General features: G+C 37.7%; 1 protein-coding gene and 1 long non-coding RNA gene across 3 annotated transcripts in view; both read left to right on the forward strand.

Moving 5' to 3' along the window:
* Window positions 1-18,679, forward strand: part of LOC127881574 (nucleoporin SEH1-like) — a 45,606-nt gene that overhangs the window by 17,422 nt on the left and 9,505 nt on the right. The window lies entirely within an intron of this gene.
* Window positions 1,173-2,196, forward strand: LOC127881577 (uncharacterized). Its single transcript, XR_008050154.1, has 3 exons — window positions 1,173-1,306; window positions 1,435-1,562; window positions 2,139-2,196. It is a non-coding gene; the product is annotated as an uncharacterized LOC127881577 (long non-coding RNA).

Raw genomic sequence — 18,679 nt, forward strand, 5'->3', positions numbered from 1 at the left:
AAGTCTCTTCTTAGCAAAATCAAGTTTAGGTGGAAAGTGTCGTCCCTGATTAGCCTGTGTACACTTCACAGGCTAATCTGGGACAACACTTTACGCACATGCATTAAACCCCCTATTCACAGAGCACAGCCCATATGTAGGAATATGCAGACCCAGCAGTTTGAATAAACAGGCCTTTATTATTATATGAGAAGTGTTCTGGGATATCTGGGGTTAAGGTATTGTGTATAGTGTCAGACTATATTAGCATGTGTAGTCTGCACAGGCCAATCAAGGGTTAAGGTATTGCGTATAGTGTCAGATTATATTAGCATGTGTAGTCTGCACAGGCCAATCAGGGGTTAAGGTATTGCGTATAGTGTCAGATTATATTAGCATGTGTAGTCTGCACAGGCCAATCAGGGGTTAAGGTATTGCGTATAGTGTCAGATTATATTAGCATGTGTAGTCTGCACAGGCCAATCAGGGGTTAAGGTATTGCGTATAGTGTCAGATTATATTAGCATGTGTAGTCTGCACAGGCCAATCAAGGATTAAGGTATTGCGTATAGTGTCAGATTGTATTAGCATGTGTAGTCTGCACAGGCCAATCAGGGGTTAAGGTATTGCGTATAGTGTCAGACTATATTAGCATGTGTAGTCTGCACAGGCCAATCAAGGGTTAAGGTATTGCGTATAGTGTCAGACTATATTAGCATGTGTAGTCTGCACAGGCCAATCAGGGGTTAAGGTATTGTGTATAGTGTCAGACTATATCAGCATGTGTAGTCTGCACAGGCCAATCAAGGGTTAAGGTATTGCGTATAGTGTCAGATTATATTAGCATGTGTGGTCTGCACAGGCCAATCAGGGGTTAAGGTATTGTGTATAGTGTCAGACTATATTAGCATGTGTAGTCTGCACAGGCCAATCAAGGGTTAAGGTATTGCGTATAGTGTCAGACTATATTAGCATGTGTAGTCTGCACAGGCCAATCAAGGGTTAAGGTATTGCGTATAGTGTCAGATTATATTAGCATGTGTAGTCTGCACAGGCCAATCAAGGGTTAAGGTATTGCGTATAGTGTCAGATTATATTAGCATGTGTAGTCTGCACAGGCCAATCAAGGGTTAAGGTATTGCGTATAGTGTCAGATTATATTAGCATGTGTAGTCTGCACAGGCCAATCAGGGGTTAAGGTATTGCGTATAGTGTCAGATTATATTAGCATGTGTAGTCTGCACAGGCCAATCAAGGGTTAAGGTATTGCGTATAGTGTCAGATTATATTAGCATGTGTAGTCTGCACAGGCCAATCAGGGGTTAAGGTATTGCGTATAGTGTCAGATTATATTAGCATGTGTAGTCTGCATAGGCCAATCAGGGGTTAAGGTATTGCGTATAGTGTCAGACTATATTAGCATGTGTAGTCTGCACAGGCCAATCAAGGGTTAAGGTATTGCGTATAGTGTCAGATTATATTAGCATGTGTAGTCTGCACAGGCCAATCAGGGGTTAAGGTATTGCGTATAGTGTCAGATTATATTAGCATGTGTAGTCTGCACAGGCCAATCAAGGGTTAAGGTATTGCGTATAGTGTCAGATTATATTAGCATGTGTAGTCTGCACAGGCCAATCAAGGGTTAAGGTATTGCGTATAGTGTCAGATTATATTAGCATGTGTAGTCTGCACAGGCCAATCAGGGGTTAAGGTATTGCGTATAGTGTCAGACTATATTAGCATGTGTAGTCTGCACAGGCCAATCAGGGGTTAAGGTATTGCGTATAGTGTCAGATTATATTAGCATGTGTAGTCTGCACAGGCCAATCAGGGGTTAAGGTATTGCGTATAGTGTCAGATTATATTAGCATGTGTAGTCTGCACAGGCCAATCAAGGGTTAAGGTATTGCGTATAGTGTCAGACTATATTAGCATGTGTAGTCTGCACAGGCCAATCAAGGGTTAAGGTATTGCGTATAGTGTCCGATTATATTAGCATTTGTAGTCTGCACAGGCCAATCAGGGGTTAAGGTATTGCGTATAGTGTCAGATTATATTAGCATGTGTAGTCTGCACAGGCCAATCAGGGGTTAAGGTATTGCGTATAGTGTCAGACTATATTAGCATGTGTAGTCTGCACAGGCCAATCAAGGGTTAAGGTATTGCGTATAGTGTCCGATTATATTAGCATGTGAAGTCTGCACAGGCCAATCAGGGGTTAAGGTATTGCGTATAGTGTCAGACTATATTAGCATGTGTAGTCTGCACAGGCCAATCAAGGGTTAAGGTATTGCGTATAGTGTCAGATTATATTAGCATGTGTAGTCTGCACAGGCCAATCAGGGGTTAAGGTATTGTGTATAGTGTCAGATTATATTAGCATGTGTAGTCTGCACAGGCCAATCAGGGGTTAAGGTATTGTGTATAGTGTCAGATTATATTAGCATGTGTAGTCTGCACAGGCCAATCAGGGGTTAAGGTATTGTGTATAGTGTCAGACTATATTAGCATGTGTAGTCTGCACAGGCCAATCAAGGGTTAAGGTATTGCGTATAGTGTCAGGCTATATTAGCATGTGTAGTCTGCACAGGCCAATCAAGGGTTAAGGTATTGCGTATAGTGTCCGATTATATTAGCATTTGTAGTCTGCACAGGCCAATCAGGGGTTAAGGTATTGCGTATAGTGTCAGATTATATTAGCATGTGTAGTCTGCACAGGCCAATCAAGGGTTAAGGTATTGCGTATAGTGTCAGATTATATTAGCATGTGTAGTCTGCACAGGCCAATCAGGGGTTAAGGTATTGCGTATAGTGTCAGATTATATTAGCATGTGTAGTCTGCACAGGCCAATCAGGGGTTAAGGTATTGCATATAGTGTCAGATTATATTAGCATGTGTAGTCTGCACAGGCCAATCTGGGGTTAAGGTATTGCGTATTGTGTCAGATTATATTAGCATCTGTAGTCTGCACAGGCCAATCAGGGGTTAAGGTATTGCGTATAGTGTCAGATTATATTAGCATGTGTAGTCTGCACAGGCCAATCTGGGGTTAAGGTATTGCGTATAGTGTCAGACTATATTAGCATGTGTAGTCTGCACAGGCCAATCAAGGGTTAAGGTATTGCGTATAGTGTCAGATTATATTAGCATGTGTAGTCTGCACAGGCCAATCAGGGGTTAAGGTATTGCATATAGTGTCAGATTATATTAGCATGTGTAGTCTGCACAGGCCTATCTGGGGTTAAGGTATTGCGTATTGTGTCAGATTATATTAGCATGTGTAGTCTGCACAGGCCAATCAAGGGTTAAGGTATTGCGTATAGTGTCAGATTATATTAGCATGTGTAGTCTGCACAGGCCAATCAGGGGTTAAGGTATTGCGTATAGTGTCAGATTATATTAGCATGTGTAGTCTGCACAGGCCAATCAGGGGTTAAGGTATTGCGTATAGTGTCAGATTATATTAGCATGTGTAGTCTGCACCGGCCAATCAAGGGTTAAGGTATTGCGTATAGTGTCAGACTATATTAGCATATGTAGTCTGCACAGGCCAATCAGGGACAACACTTTCTGCATAAACTTGATAATCATTTACAGAGAATTCCTTGGAATGAGAGATTCCATTATAATGGAGATGCACAGGTTAATCTGGGATGACACTCTACGCACAACTATTAAGCCCATTTTGTCCCAGAGTTGGCTCATGTTATAATTGGCAAATGTAGAAAGTCAGAATCTACCAGGGTAGCACATATGGGCTTATGCTGATTTCCGTCCTTGCAGCTTGAATGTTTGCATATTGCTTACACTTGAAATTAAATAGACTGCACTATGTTGCATGCCCATTCTCAACTTTAAACAGAACACTAATTCAGAAAAAAAACATTTTGAATAATTAGTTTAGATAGATGACTATCAAATACAAAGAACAAAACAACAGTGAATTATTATGACAACAATTGAAACTAGATCAGAGCTTTTGAACACTGCAAATAACTCCACTTGCAAAGTAACTCAAACACTGTATATTAAATAGAAAACATTTGTTTCAAAAGATTGTCAAAGTAACTGAATGGTTTCACAAATAATTGAAAACTGATTGAAAAAAAAGGGTTCCTGCAAAACTGAATATACACTTAACTTGGGTTGATGACACTTAGTTTGTTGATTAAGGGCCCTATGGGGAAAATGCTTTTTTGTCAACCAAAATGTTGGTTGCTATGATAACAGAAATAAGTGAAAACTAAAATCTGCATTTCAAAAGTACTTAAGCTTATTCCAACAACATGTAGCCCAAGTGGATGGCTGATGTGTCTGTGACAAAGCTCTCCCTTGAGTTACACTTGCATGTTTTAAAAACTGAATCTGTTAAAGTTGACAACGGTTAAGCTGGAGAATGTTATTAAAAAGTTGCTGCTGCATATCAGCCTTGTGGAGGGTTATATGTGTATGGATTGATTAAAAAGATCTATCTGTATTGTATTGTGGAGCGTTATATGTGTATGGTTTGAGTAAAAAGATCTATCTGTATTGTATTGTGAATATTGCTTTTTAAACAATTCCCCAAGGTCAACAAACTTTAGTTTAATGCTAAATGCACATAATTTTTTAAAGTTTTTATGTTGTATGACATATTCATTCAGAATTATGTAGTTACATGTATCAGTGAGGATTTCTTTCTGTAAGTCATTCTTTAGTTTTCTTATTAAAGTGTTTATGATTATTATCAGGATATATAACAAATTACAGCCCTGAAATCTTTACCTATATGAGCCACATTATGCAAAAAGAGGTCTTATGACATATGTGACCTGCTTACAGAGGCAAATGTACTTACTCTGTCCGCTTGAAAGTAAAGGAGGGTCTCAATAGCAGATATGGAAGCTCCTAACCAGACTGTGCCGATGCGCGGACAGGTCTGGAGATACCATGGCTACATATGGCATAAGACCCATTTTCACATGGCGTTGCTCATATGAAGTTAATTCTTAACATATTGCTCTAAACAAAGACATACCACACAAGTCACAGTAACAGAAAGTTTCCCCGTTACTTATGTACTCTCCATGTTTCTCACAGTTCTTGGTATCGAAGGGCCAGTGAGGGGTAAGGGTTGTTGATTTGTCAAGTTTGAAGTGGTTTTCTATTAATCATTACAGATAAATTCTCTGTTTGAACGAAGACTTCATTCAACTTTATATAAAGCAGTGTATTTCTAATGCTATTATTCCTCTTATCAATAATTCATCTTTATACTGTAAAATCACTATTATTTATGGGGTTGACCTGTCCAGAAATTTTACATAAACACATCGGAAATTGACCATAGAATATTATTAGGAGTGAACTTGTCTGTCGGTCTGTCGGTCCGTGTCCGCTCTGTAATTCAAGTAGTTTTCATCCGATCTTCACCAAACTTGGGCAGAACTTGTATCTAGATGATGTTTAGGCCAAGTTTGAACATGGGCCTTGCCGGGTCAAAAACTAAGTCACAGGGTCACTTAGTGCGTTTTAAACATGCAGCATGTTGTCCACTCTCTATTTCAAGTAGTTTTCATCCAATCTTCACCAAACTTGGTCAGAAGTTTTATCCAGATGATCTCTAGGCCAAGTTTGAACATGGGCCATGCCGGGCCAAAAACTAGGTCATGGGGTCATTTAGTGCATTTTTAACTCACCTGATCGCTTTTTGTCTGTCGTCCGTCGTGCACCGTCAACATTTGCCTTGTTAACTCTCTAGAGGCCACATTTATTGTCCAATCTTCATGAAATTTGGTCAGAAGATTGGTCTCAATGATATCTTGAATGAGTTTAAAAATGGTTACGTTTGCTTGAAAAACATGGCTGCCAAAGGGTGGGGCATTTTTCCTTATATGGCTTTTTATGGCTATAGTAAAATCTTGTTAACACTTTAGAGGCCACATTTATTGTCTGATCTTCATGAAACTTGATCAGAATATTCATCCCAATAATATCTTGGACAAGTTCGAAAATGATGCCGGTTGGTTGAAAAACATGGCCGCCAGGGGGCGGGGCATTTTTCCTTTATATGACTATAGTAAAACCTTGTTAACACTCAAGAGGCCACATTTATTTTCTGATCTTCATGAAACTTGCTCAAGAGATTTGTCCCAATGATATTTTGGATAAGTTCAGAAACAGTAACCTTTTCTTGAAAAACATGGCTGCCAAGGGGCGGGGCATTTTTCCTAATATGGCTATAGTAAAATCTTGTTAACACTCTAGAGGCCACATTTATTGTCCAATCTTCATGAAACTTGGTCAGAAGATTCATCCCAATAATATCTTGGACGAGTTCAGAAATGATGCCCTTTGGTTGAAAAACATGGCCGCCAGGGGGCGGGGCATTTTTCCTTTATATGGCTATAGTAAAACCTTGTTAACACTCTAGAGGCCACATTTATTGTCCAATCTTCATGAAATATGGTCAGAAGATTTGTCTTATTGATATCATGTATGAGTTCGAAAATGGTTATGTTTGTTTGACAAACATGGCTGCCAAGGGGCCGGGCATTTTTCCTTATATGGCTATAATATGACTATAGTAAAATCTTGTAAACACTCTAGAGGCCACATTTATAGTCCGATCTTCATAAAATTTGGTCAAAAGATTCATCCCAATAATATCTTGGACGAGTTCAAAAATGATGCCAGTTGGTTGAAAACCATGGCCACCTTGGGGGCGGGGCATTTTTCCTTATATGGCTATAGTAAAACTTTAACACTCTAGAGGTCACATTTATTTTCCAATCATCATGAAACTTGGTCAGAAGATTTGTCCCAATGATATCTTGGATGAGTTCGAAAATGGTTTTGGTTGCTTTAAAACATGGCCACCAGGGGGCGGGGCATTTTTCCTTATATGGCTATACATGTATATGGCTTTTAGTAAAACCTTGTTAACACTAGAGGCCACATTTATTGTCCAATCTTCATGAAATTTGGTCAGAAGATTGGTCTCAATGCTATCTTGTATGAGTTCAAAAATAAGTATGTTTGCTTGATAAACATGGCTTCCAATGGGGTGGGGCATTTTTCCTTAAATGGCTATAGTAAAATCTTGTAAACACTCTAGAGGCCACATTTACTCTCCGATCTTGATGAAACTTGGTCAGAAGATTCATCCCAATAATATCTTGGAAGAGTTCAAAAATGACGCCGGTTGGTTGAAAAACATGGCTGCCAGGGGATGGGGCATTTTTCCTTATATGGCTATAGTATAAAACCTTGTTTACACTCTAGAGGCCACATTTATTTTCCGATTCTTCATCAAACTTGGTCAGAAGATTTGTCCTAATAATATCTTGTTATCTCAGGTGAGCGACTTTGGGCTTTTCAGGCCCTCTTGCTAAATATTCAGCATGGTGTCTGCTCTCTAATTCAAGTAGTTTTTATCCGATCTTCACCAAACTTGGTCAGAAGTTTTACCTAGATGATCTTAAGGCCAAGTTCGAACATGGGCCATGCCAGCTAAAAAAATATGCTAAATATTCTGTGTAAATGCGGAATGTGGGGGTATTAGTCAGGTCTGTGACAAAGCTCTAGTTTGATCAAAAATCAGAAAACCACGAATTATTGTGTCTACAAAAAATTATTTCTTAAACAAAAAAAGAAGAATTTTTTTGCGGAAATTATTTCTTTAAAAAAAAAGATTTTTTTTGCGGACACATATACATGATTTTACAGAAACTTTTACTGTATTTAGGCACTTCTCTTTCTCATATTAAATTAACATAATTTTCAAGATCCATAGTGTAACGTACTAAGTAAAATTTTACCTGAGCTAATATTGTATAACTAATATCCTCTGTTGTAACTTGTACTATTGTATGTGACTAAAGCTATACATACACAACCAAGCTTTGTAATTTGACCTTTTACAACTTTACTGCAGCTTCTTGCATTGCCCAACAATTATCTCAATGATGATCTACTGGTGCATGTTGCTATCCTAAGCTTTTTAATAAAGACAAGATATAGTTTTATAATACTTATTTTGGTTTGATTTCATCGTTTGGTGCTCTGGTCTGTATATAACAATTAAGTAGTGAAATGGTAATTTAATTGAAATGATAAATGAATCATGCTGGCCCAAGTGTGTGGTTAGAAGCTCGTAGAAACCGGTTAAGCCCCCGCCCCCCACCAGTGCTTTTGCATTGACCGTTCCAAGGTGGTTATCCCATTTTTATATGTTTGTGTGTTTATCATGTCTGTGTGTCTTGTCTAGTGCATTGTGTGTGCCTCTCATTGTTGGGCAACTGGTTCCTTGCCATGAGTAAGGGACTGCATTTTATATTAATGTTCTCTCCTGCTGGTACAGCTAAAGTTTTACTTTATGTGTATTCCATTTTATACCATGACATACGAGATAAATTGTTATGTAAACACCATGAACCATACCTTCTTAATTACAATGAGATGTGTGACTGTGTGTGTGTTTGTAAAACAAAATACAATGCCGTGTTCAAGTAAGTTTTGTTTGAGGGTTGTCTGTTGGCCTTTTTTTGAATACATTAAATATGACCTTTAATGGACAAGGTCAAAGAATGAGGGATGGATGGTGTGTTTGCCAGGTTATCATGGGGCCGCAATCAAAGAAATTTTCAGACACAACATACAATTACATGTACTTTATTGTCCCCTACCGGTTTCACCGGAGGGGACCTATGGTTTGCGCTCTGTTTGTCTGTGAGTCTGTCACACTTTTCTGGATCCTGCAATAACTTTAAAAGTTCTTAATATTTTTTCGTGAAACTTGGAACATTGATAGATGGCAATATGGACATTATGCACGTCCTTTCATTTTGTTCCTACATCAAAAATTCTGGTTGCTATGGCAACAAATAGACTAGGAATACTGCTGAAAATGGTGGTTTTCTGGATCCTGCGATAACTTTAAAAGTTTTTAATATTTTTTCATGAAACTTGCAACATGGATAGATGGCAATATGGACATTATGCACGTCATTTCATTTTGTTCCTACGTCAAAAATTGTGGTTGCTATGGTTACCAAAAAAAATAATCTGAAAATGGTGGCATTTCTGACAATGGTGGTGGAGCCGGTAGGGGACCATATTGCTTGACAATAGCCTTGTTAATTTTGAAACAGCCAGTTTCATGTTGAGTTGTTTCAATATCATAGTATACAAAACTGTGCTATTGCTTTAATATTTTTTATGCAGCCCCCATGTAGTGGGGACATTAAGCATTGCTATTGTCGATCTGCGCGTATGCCCCTAAATTTGTGTTCTTTAACAACTGGGTGCGTCTAGCTCAAACTTATACAGCTCATTAACTTAAGGTGTAAACACTAGTAATGAATGCTAGGAGTTTTGCTTGCATCAACATTTGAGAACATTATGGCTCTTTGTCTGTTTTTTTTCCACTATTGAATATAAAGTCCCAGCTAAAGGTTCACTAATTAAAACTGCCATCTGGCTACTAATTTATTGGGATAAATGGGAAAAACAAAATGATGCAACTAGCAACTATCTGACCTGCTTCATGTGGAAACAGGCTTCATGCCATATGTGGCCAGCGTTGCTGCAGAAAATCCTACGCACTCTTTCAGTCTTGTGAGGAGCATGTCTTTCCACTTTAATGATCAAGAAAACCTTGAATGATTTTATAGTAGACAGGGTGCATCCTTTCATAATGCGCAGGCTGGTTTTGAGCTCTCCAGGCCCCACATGGCATTAGACACATTGTCATGTGACGTAGGTCATAATATTCTATATAAGGTAAAATAGACAAAGGGCCTTAATACACACATCTCTCTCTCTCTCTACGGGGATTTAGAGAAAAATTGCGTTGTTTTAGGGAACCAAACACATGTCAAGTTCCCCTGGTTCAGCCTGTGCTACTCCTAACCCTCTCCCAATAGGGTGGGGCAATATTAGCCATCACATGATCAATGAAATTCACATTCCACATTTATTTCAACAATGTACGATATTTTCTTAGTGACATTAAGTGAATGTGTCTCGAGCTCAGAAATACTGTAGGTCTGGTAGTTTATATAAAGGCCACCCTCTGGAAAGAGGGGGCGTAATGCATGTGTTGAGTGTCATCCTAGACAAGCCTGTGCAGTCTGCACAGGCCAATCATTAATGACACTTTGTGCTTTTATGGGATTTTTTGTTCAAAGAAAGTCTCTTCACAAAGAAAATCCATTATATTTGGTATTTCACAGGATAATCTGGGATGACACTACGCACATGCATTAAGCCCCGTAATGCTGTATTCCAGAACAATTCTCATGTGCTGTATAAAACTGTAAATTTGTTTCTGAAATTATTCACTTTTGTTGTTCAAACAGAATAAGAAATGATGATAAACCTTTATAAAACAAATAAACATATTTTTAAGTGCAATGTAATTGTGAAATAATTGTAGGTGAAATATAAGATCAAAATATGCTACAAATGGGATGTCATGTCATCTTCGTTTCAAAAAACCTAAATTCTTGTATATGTGATAAATATCTTTCTCTGACAGTCTTATTTATGTGCTAATTGTGTTTTTATGTTTCAATGCAACAGTGGATATGGTCAGTAAATTTGTTTTCTTTATCATTTGGTAAATGTTCTAGTGCAGTTAGGCTGGGGCTGATTTGGGTACTCACATTTCATCATTTTGAGCTTTTGTATCGGGATAGTTATAAACTGTCACAAATGAAGTCTCCATGAAAGTCTTATTGTTTTGCTGAGTTATATTAGTGTGTATCTGAATGTAATCAAACATAGTTGTGTATGCATTAATATTCTACACATTATAGATGAGCCTAGATCTGGGAAAACAGGGCTTAATGTATGTGATTTATGTCCCAGATTAAAATGTGCTGTCCACACTGGCTTATCAGAGACGACAATTTCGGTTTAATCATATGTTTTTAATAAAAGTAGTCTGTTTTTAAGGAAAATCCAGTTAAGGCAGACATTGTTGTCCCAGATTAGCCTGTGCAGACTGCACATCCATTAATCCCAGTTTTCCCATAGCAAGGCATAAATGCCCATACCATCTGTTAGTCAATATGTGGGCTAGGAAGGTTGGTCAAGTTTCAAGTTTTCCAATGGATTTAACAGTGTAAGAGTTATTTGTATAAAACAGAAGTCTCATGGGCTTTACCATACAATGTTTGTTATTTTGTGTACATCTTCATGGTTTATATGGCACTGTGCATCAACATGCATATAAACCTTTGAAACATGCTAAAAATGAAATTGAGAAAACAATTTGAAAAATTTAGTTTTTATGGCAGGAAATTATTTGCAGAAATTTAATAGAAAAACAGTTACTGTGAAACCATTTATTTTCGTCAGCACTTAATTTTGCCAATTTCTGATTTTGAAAAAAAATGCGCCAGTCAATATCTGATTTGTTTGTAATACATGTCCGCCATAAATCGTGATTTCGCAGTTGCGACAAATCGTGGTGGGGAAAAGGGAGGACACATGGGAGTCCTGTTTGTCACATTCCAATTAAATGGTCTTATGTTATCAGGTGATAGTAATGGGCCCTTATTATTGTATGCTATTGACAAGTTAATTGTAATGATAAGCGGATTAGTGGGACCAAATTACCGTTAATGAGTGTTTGAAACAACGAAGTCAATTGCCAATTAGTCAACACACTTGAAAAACACAATGGGTAATAAAGTTGTTAACAATTAGCACTTATAATCATTACTATTCTACCTAAACAAAGCCAGCGCAATCGATACAGCTTTACTGCATCCGCGTTTTACAGCAATGCCACGAGTCAGCTAAGCACACTGTGTTATGTGCACCCTTTTTAGCTCGACTATTATATATGAAATATAGTGTAGCTATCCTACTCACCCTGGCGTCGGCGTTGCCGTTTGCGTGAGCATGCAAATGTTAAAGTTTGCGTACTTCCCCAAATATTTTCAATGTCCCTTGACATATTGCTTTCATATTTTGCATACTTGTTTACCAACATGACCCCAACCTATAAACAAGAGCAGACCACTGTATCAAGCATTTTGACAGAATTATTGCCCCTTTTATACTTAGAATATGCATATTATTGATAAATCTATGTTAAAGTTTGCGTAATACCCCAAATATTTCCTCTCTCCCTTGACATACACATGTATTGCTTTCATATTTTGCGTACTTGTTTATCAACATGACCCCAACCTATAAACAAGAGCATACCACTGTATCAAGCATTTTGACAGAATTGTTGCCCCTTTTATACTTAGAATATGCATATTATTTATAAATCTATGATAGATTTTGCTATTACCCCAAATATTTCCTATGTCCCTTGACATATTGCTTTCATATTTTGCATACTTGTTTACCAACATGACCCCAACCGATTAAATAGAGCAGACAACTGTATCAAGCATTTTGATAGAATTATTGCCCCTTTTGTACTTAGATAATTGAACATTTTGCTTACATTGCCATAACTTCTTTATTTATGATCAGATTTTATTAATACTTTGACAAAACAACACTTACCTGAATACCACAATGGATTCCACCCAAACAATACCCCACGCCCCTACCCAGAATCCCTTCCCCCCCCCCCGCCCCAACCCACCCACCCCCAATTTTTTTTTATTTCTTGTCCTTTTTTTATTTTTGAAAGATCGTCTAATAAATGACCACACCCCACATTATACCCTCCTCTTAACCCCCCCCCCCAAAAAAAAACTTCGTCTAATAAATTATTAAATATGAACAATTTCTCCATGATGGCTTACGTTATACTGTCAAGCACTCGAATAGTCGAGCGCGCTGTCCTCTGACAGCTCTTGTTAGCTCACCTGAGCACAATGTGCTCATGGTGAGCTTTTGTGATCGCCTTTTGTCCGTCGTCCCTTGTGCGTTGTGCGGCGTCAACATTTGCCTTGTAGTTACTCTAGAGGGCACATTTTATGTCCAATCTTCATGAAATTTGGTCAGAAGATTGGTCTGAATGATATCTTGGATGAGTTCGAAAATGGTTACGTTTGCTTGAAAAACATGGCTGCCAAGAGGTGAGGCATTTTTCCTTATATGGCTATAGTAAAATCTTGTAAACACTATAGAGGCCACATTTATTGTCTGATCATCATGAAACTTAGTCAGAAGATTTATCCCAATAATATCTTGGATGAGTTCGAAAATGATGCTGGTTGGTTGAAAAACATGGCCGCCAGGGGGGGCGAGGCATTTTTCTATATATGGCTTTAGTAAAACCTTGTTAACACTCTAGAGGCCACATTTATTTTCTGATCTTCATACAACTTGCTCAGAAGATTTGTCCCAATGATATCTTGGATGAGTTCAAAAATGGTAACCTTTGCTTGAAAAACAAGGCTGCCAAGGGGCGGGGCATTTTTCCTTATATGGCTATAGTAAAATCTTGTTAACAATCTAGAGACCACATTTATAGTCCGATCTTCATGAAACTCGGTCAGAAGATTCATCCCAATAATATCTTGGACGAGTTCGAAAATGATGCCGGTTGGTTGAAAAACATGGTGTCCAGGGGGCGGGGCATTTTTCCTCATATGGCTTTAGTAAAACCTAATTGTTAACACTCTAGAGGCCACATTTATTGTCAAATCTTCATGAAATTTGGTCAGAAGATTTGTCTTATTGATATTTTAGATGAGTTCTAACATTGTTACGTTTGATTGAAAAACAAGGCTGCCAAGGGGTGGGGCATTTTTCCCTTTATGGCTATAGTAAAATCTTGTTAACACTCTAGAGGCCACATTTTTAGTCCGATCTTCATGAAACTCGGTCAGAAGATTCATCCCAATAATATCTTGGATGAGTTCAAAAATGATGCCGGTTGGGTGAAAAACATGGCCACCACGGGGGCAGGGAATTTTTCTTTATATGGCTATAGTAAAACCTTGTTAACACTCTATAGGCCACATTTATTTTCCGATCTTCATGAAACTTGGTCAGAAGATTTGTCCCAATAATATCTTGTTATCTCAGGTGAGCTACTTTGGACCTTTCAGGCCATCGTGTTTAAACCGGGTTTAGCTTGACTACGAAACAGACAAAGTATGTATCCGTGGATTACATTGGATTTAAATGTCTCATGCCTACGGTAATTCAATCATAATTTTACTTTAACATTGCACATAATTATTCGTTAGGATTTTAAATTTGTCACTCAATCCACTGACAAAATAAAGGGAAAATTAATGCCTGATGAATAATAATGGTTTCTTAGTATTTGATAATGATTTTTATGGAGACTTCAATTTCAATTAAAAAAGCAAGGTTCTAAGTATCATTATTTACTTTTTTCACAATGTTTTGCACATATTATCATATCATTTTATAATAACACAGCATGTGTACCTGCTTTTAGTGTATTGTATTTTGCATACTTCTACTTTATTTGCTTTGTGTGTGTCTTCCACACATCTTACCTACCTGCCTGATATTAAGGCCTGCAACAGTGTAAGGGACCTTAAAGGAATGCCCTAGTCAGTCTGTCCCTTGGAAACATCAGTATTAGCATACGGGCACCAGTGTGGTAGTTATATAACAATAATCTTGCCAGTAATGCAATGAAAAGATCAACTTAAAATGGCAACAACTGACTACTGCTGCATGTAACTGCCTGATTAAGCATGTGAGGCTTTGCATCATTGGACTGTCTCAGACTATCCCAATATTACTATACTGTTACAACCAGTCATTGGACTGTCTCAGACTATCACAATATTACTATACTGTTACAACCAGTCATTGGACTGTCTCAGACTATCCCAATATTACTATACTGTTACAACCAGTCATTGGACTGTCTCAGACTATCCCAATATTACTATACTGTTACAACCAGTCATTGGACTGTCTCAGACTATCCCAATATTACTATACTGTTACAACCAGTCATTGGACTGTCTCAGACTATCCCAATATTACTATACTGTTACAACCAGTCATTGGACTGTCTCAGACTATCCCAATATTACTATACTGTTACAACCAGTCATTGCACTGTCTCAGACTATCCCAATATTACTTTACTGTTACAACCAGTCATTGGACTGTCTCAGACTATCCCAATATTACTATACTGTTACAACTAGTCATTGGAAGTTCTCAGACTATCCCAATATTACTATACTGTTACAACCAGTCATTGGACTGTCTCAGACTATCCCAATATTACTATACTGTTACAACTACTCATTGGACTGTCTCAGACTATCCTAATATTACTATACTGCTACAACTAGTCATTGGAAGTTCTCAGACTATCCCAATATTACTATACTGTTACAACCAGTCATTGGTCTGTCTCAGACTATCCCAATATTACTATACTATTACAACCAGTCACTGGACTGTCTCAGACTATCCCAATATTACTATACATGTACTGTTACAACCAGTCATTGGTCTGTCTCAGACTATCCCAATATTACTATACTGTTACAACCAGTCACTGGACTGTCTCAGACTATCCCAATATTACTATACATGTACTGTTACAACTAGTCATTGGACTGTTTCAGACTATCCTAATATTACTATACTGTTACAACCAGTCATTGGACTGCCTCAGACTATCCCAATATTACTATACTGTTACAACCAGCCTTCAGCTTCTGTTTGAGAATGTTTCAATATTTGCTTTTGCACCACTGAGCTCTGTAGATGATAACAGCATGATTGTGTTTGGTGATGTTTCATTTTGTTATTCCTTCAATGAACAGGAATGGCAAAATTTGACTGCATTGGGGATTGATAAACAACAAAAAAATTAATCTGGCCTCAATAAAATGTTTAAATCTACCTTTGTTTAAGGTATCCGGAGAGGCCCCCCCCTCCCCACCCATCAAATTTGGAGGGGTGGATAAGTGACCCCAGTCAGAATTAAGTAGGCGGATATCTGCCCCCTCACAAAAATTCAAGGGGCGGAGAAGTGCCCCACTGTGTCAGCTTCAAGAACCATGAAACGTAAGGGCGTAAATTACGCCCCAAAACGGCAGCCGTCGGGCATCATCATCACACCTTTTTACCGTAAAAGTTACTCAAACAACAATTGTTTCTTATAAGAAGTTCAATGCAAATGGTGAGCAATCAATTATTTATGGCGAGTAAGTTGTGAAAACAATATTCTTTATTAAGAGGGCACTTATCTGGGTCATCAATTGTGACAAGAGGGCACTTCTCCACCCCCTATTTTTCAGCAGGAGGGCAGTTCTCCGCCCAATAAAAGCAGTGAGGGGGCTAATATCTGGCCAGTGAAAAATCTTTTAGGTGGAACCTTTAAAGGGGTCAGGTATTAATGTTCGTCTATTTCGTCAGTTGACCGATTGACAAATTTGAGATCCTAACAAATAATTATGTCCAACGTTTAAAGACACAATTAAGACAGAATTATCATTGGCATGAGGCATTAAAATCCAACGTAATCCACGCATACATACCTCGTCTGTTTCGTAATAAAGATAAATCCTGTTTTGAAACAAGGGGTAGTTTATTATACGATGTACTTAATTGACATGTGATGTTGCTATAAAACGTGAATTCAGTAAAAAATTATTGAATGAGTTGACTTCTTTAAGGTAGAATAGGAATTATTAGCGCTAATTGTTAACAACTTATTACCAATTGTGTATTATGTATCGCGAGGGTGTTGCAGATTATACAGCCATCACACAGTGAATCCAGATCAAAGACAATAAACGAAATTAAAAAATGACAATATGTGATCAACACCTGACTGAAATTGATTCTGCACATTTATAAAAAAATTCATAAACAACATATTGATTTGTGTTTGGTTGTTTTCGTTAAACTATGATAGTAATTGAATAAGACTAATCGACAATTGGCTTCGTTGTTTCAAACACTCGTTAACGGTCATTCAGTCCCACAAATGCGCTAATCATAACAATGAACTTGTCAATTGCATACAATAATAAGGGCCCATTACTATGACCTGATAACAAAGACTAGTTAATTGGCATGTTACAAACAGGCCCAAGTGTTTCACCCCTTTCCCTACCACAATATGTCAGACATGTACATGTATTACTAACAAATCGGATATTCACTTACTCATTTTCTTTTTTAAACATTAAAAAAGGCAAATTTAAGTGCTGTCGAAATCATCATTTCTTTAAAAATGACAAAATTGTGTGCTAACAAAAATAAATGGTATCCGGAGAGGCGCCCCCCGGAGAACTGCCCCCTTATTTTAAAGGGGGCGGAGAGGTGCCCTCCCATTAAATCTTTATGGCGGAGAACTGTCCTCCCATTAAATCTTGCATTGGGGATTGATAAACAACAAAAAAATTAATTTGGCCTCAATAAAATGTTTAAATCTACCTTTGTTTAAGGTATCCGGAGAGGCCCTCCCCCCCTCCCCACCCATCAAATCTGGAGGGGTGGATAACTGCCCCCCTGTCAGAATTAAGCAGGCGGAGATCTGCCCCCTCACAATAATTCATTGGGTGGAGAAGTGCCTTACCGTGTCCACTTCAATTAACATGAAATGTAGGGCATCATCATCACACCTTTTTACCGCAAACAGTTACTCAAACATAAATGGTTTCCGATGAGAAGTAAAATGCAAATTGTGAGCAATAATTTACTTATGGCGAGTACGTAATGAAAACAATACTTACGGGTAATTTTACGTTATACCCGTACACATTTTATCCGGTAACAATGTGATTTCAGCACAAGTATATTTCCATTTATCGTCCACCTCACTGTACATGAATGCCATGTAAAAGTCGTGTTTTAGTAAGAGCGCGAAACATAGTCGGGTCCACGCAGGAAACGCCTGCGTGTCAATACAGAACAAGTGTCGTAACTAAATATAGGCGTGCAACTGATAACATATACCGCTGTAGTACTCACGAAAGAAAAAATTTATCGGAATTAATGTTCTCTACAAGATTGAATTGAAAATAGTGAAAAAAATACATGCTTATATACGTTTGCAACTCAATGCGTCACTAGACTTGAATGGATTAAATTTCAATTAATGACTTACTGCAATAAATGCACTATTCTTTAATATTATAATAGCTGAAAGGGTCGTTTTGGATTCATTGGGTTATGAACTTTTCGTATACTAATACAGTTTATTTATAATTAATAATAATTAACTTACTGGATTGTCGGAAGTGACAGTTCCCTTGCAGTTCTCACTTCGTCGCTGAGAACATTCCCATCGAATCGTCGACTTGGTTTCCTTTTTCTTTGTGTACGAGAAACCTTCATAGCATTAATTTAGCATAGCCTCTCTGACTTCTAATAACATAACATAACATAAGTTTTATTTAGTAATACAAGGCCTCCGGCCCAAAATACAAGCTATGTTTTACGTTCACACAATGTTTCCGTTTACGAAATTAAACTATAAAGATACAAACAGTATATATAGAAATATAATACAATTATGTTTAAAGCTTCTATGATAGTTCAAACGCGCTTTTTAGAAAACGGCTTAGTGCATAAATGCCTCTCTGAGAAGAGTCTGACATTATACGAATAAATAATGCTTCTGATGGATCAGAATGAAGCCACTCTTCCAGAAAGTATTTATGTCTAAGCTGTTTAACTTTTTCACATACTAATAGGAAATGCAATTCATCGTCTATAACATAAATATTTTTGGTTTGACAGTATTGACAAAATCTGAACTGGCGGTCAATTTTCATGTGA

This window comes from Dreissena polymorpha, chromosome 5 (assembly GCF_020536995.1).
Source record: "Dreissena polymorpha isolate Duluth1 chromosome 5, UMN_Dpol_1.0, whole genome shotgun sequence".
NCBI lineage: Eukaryota > Metazoa > Mollusca > Bivalvia > Myida > Dreissenidae > Dreissena > Dreissena polymorpha.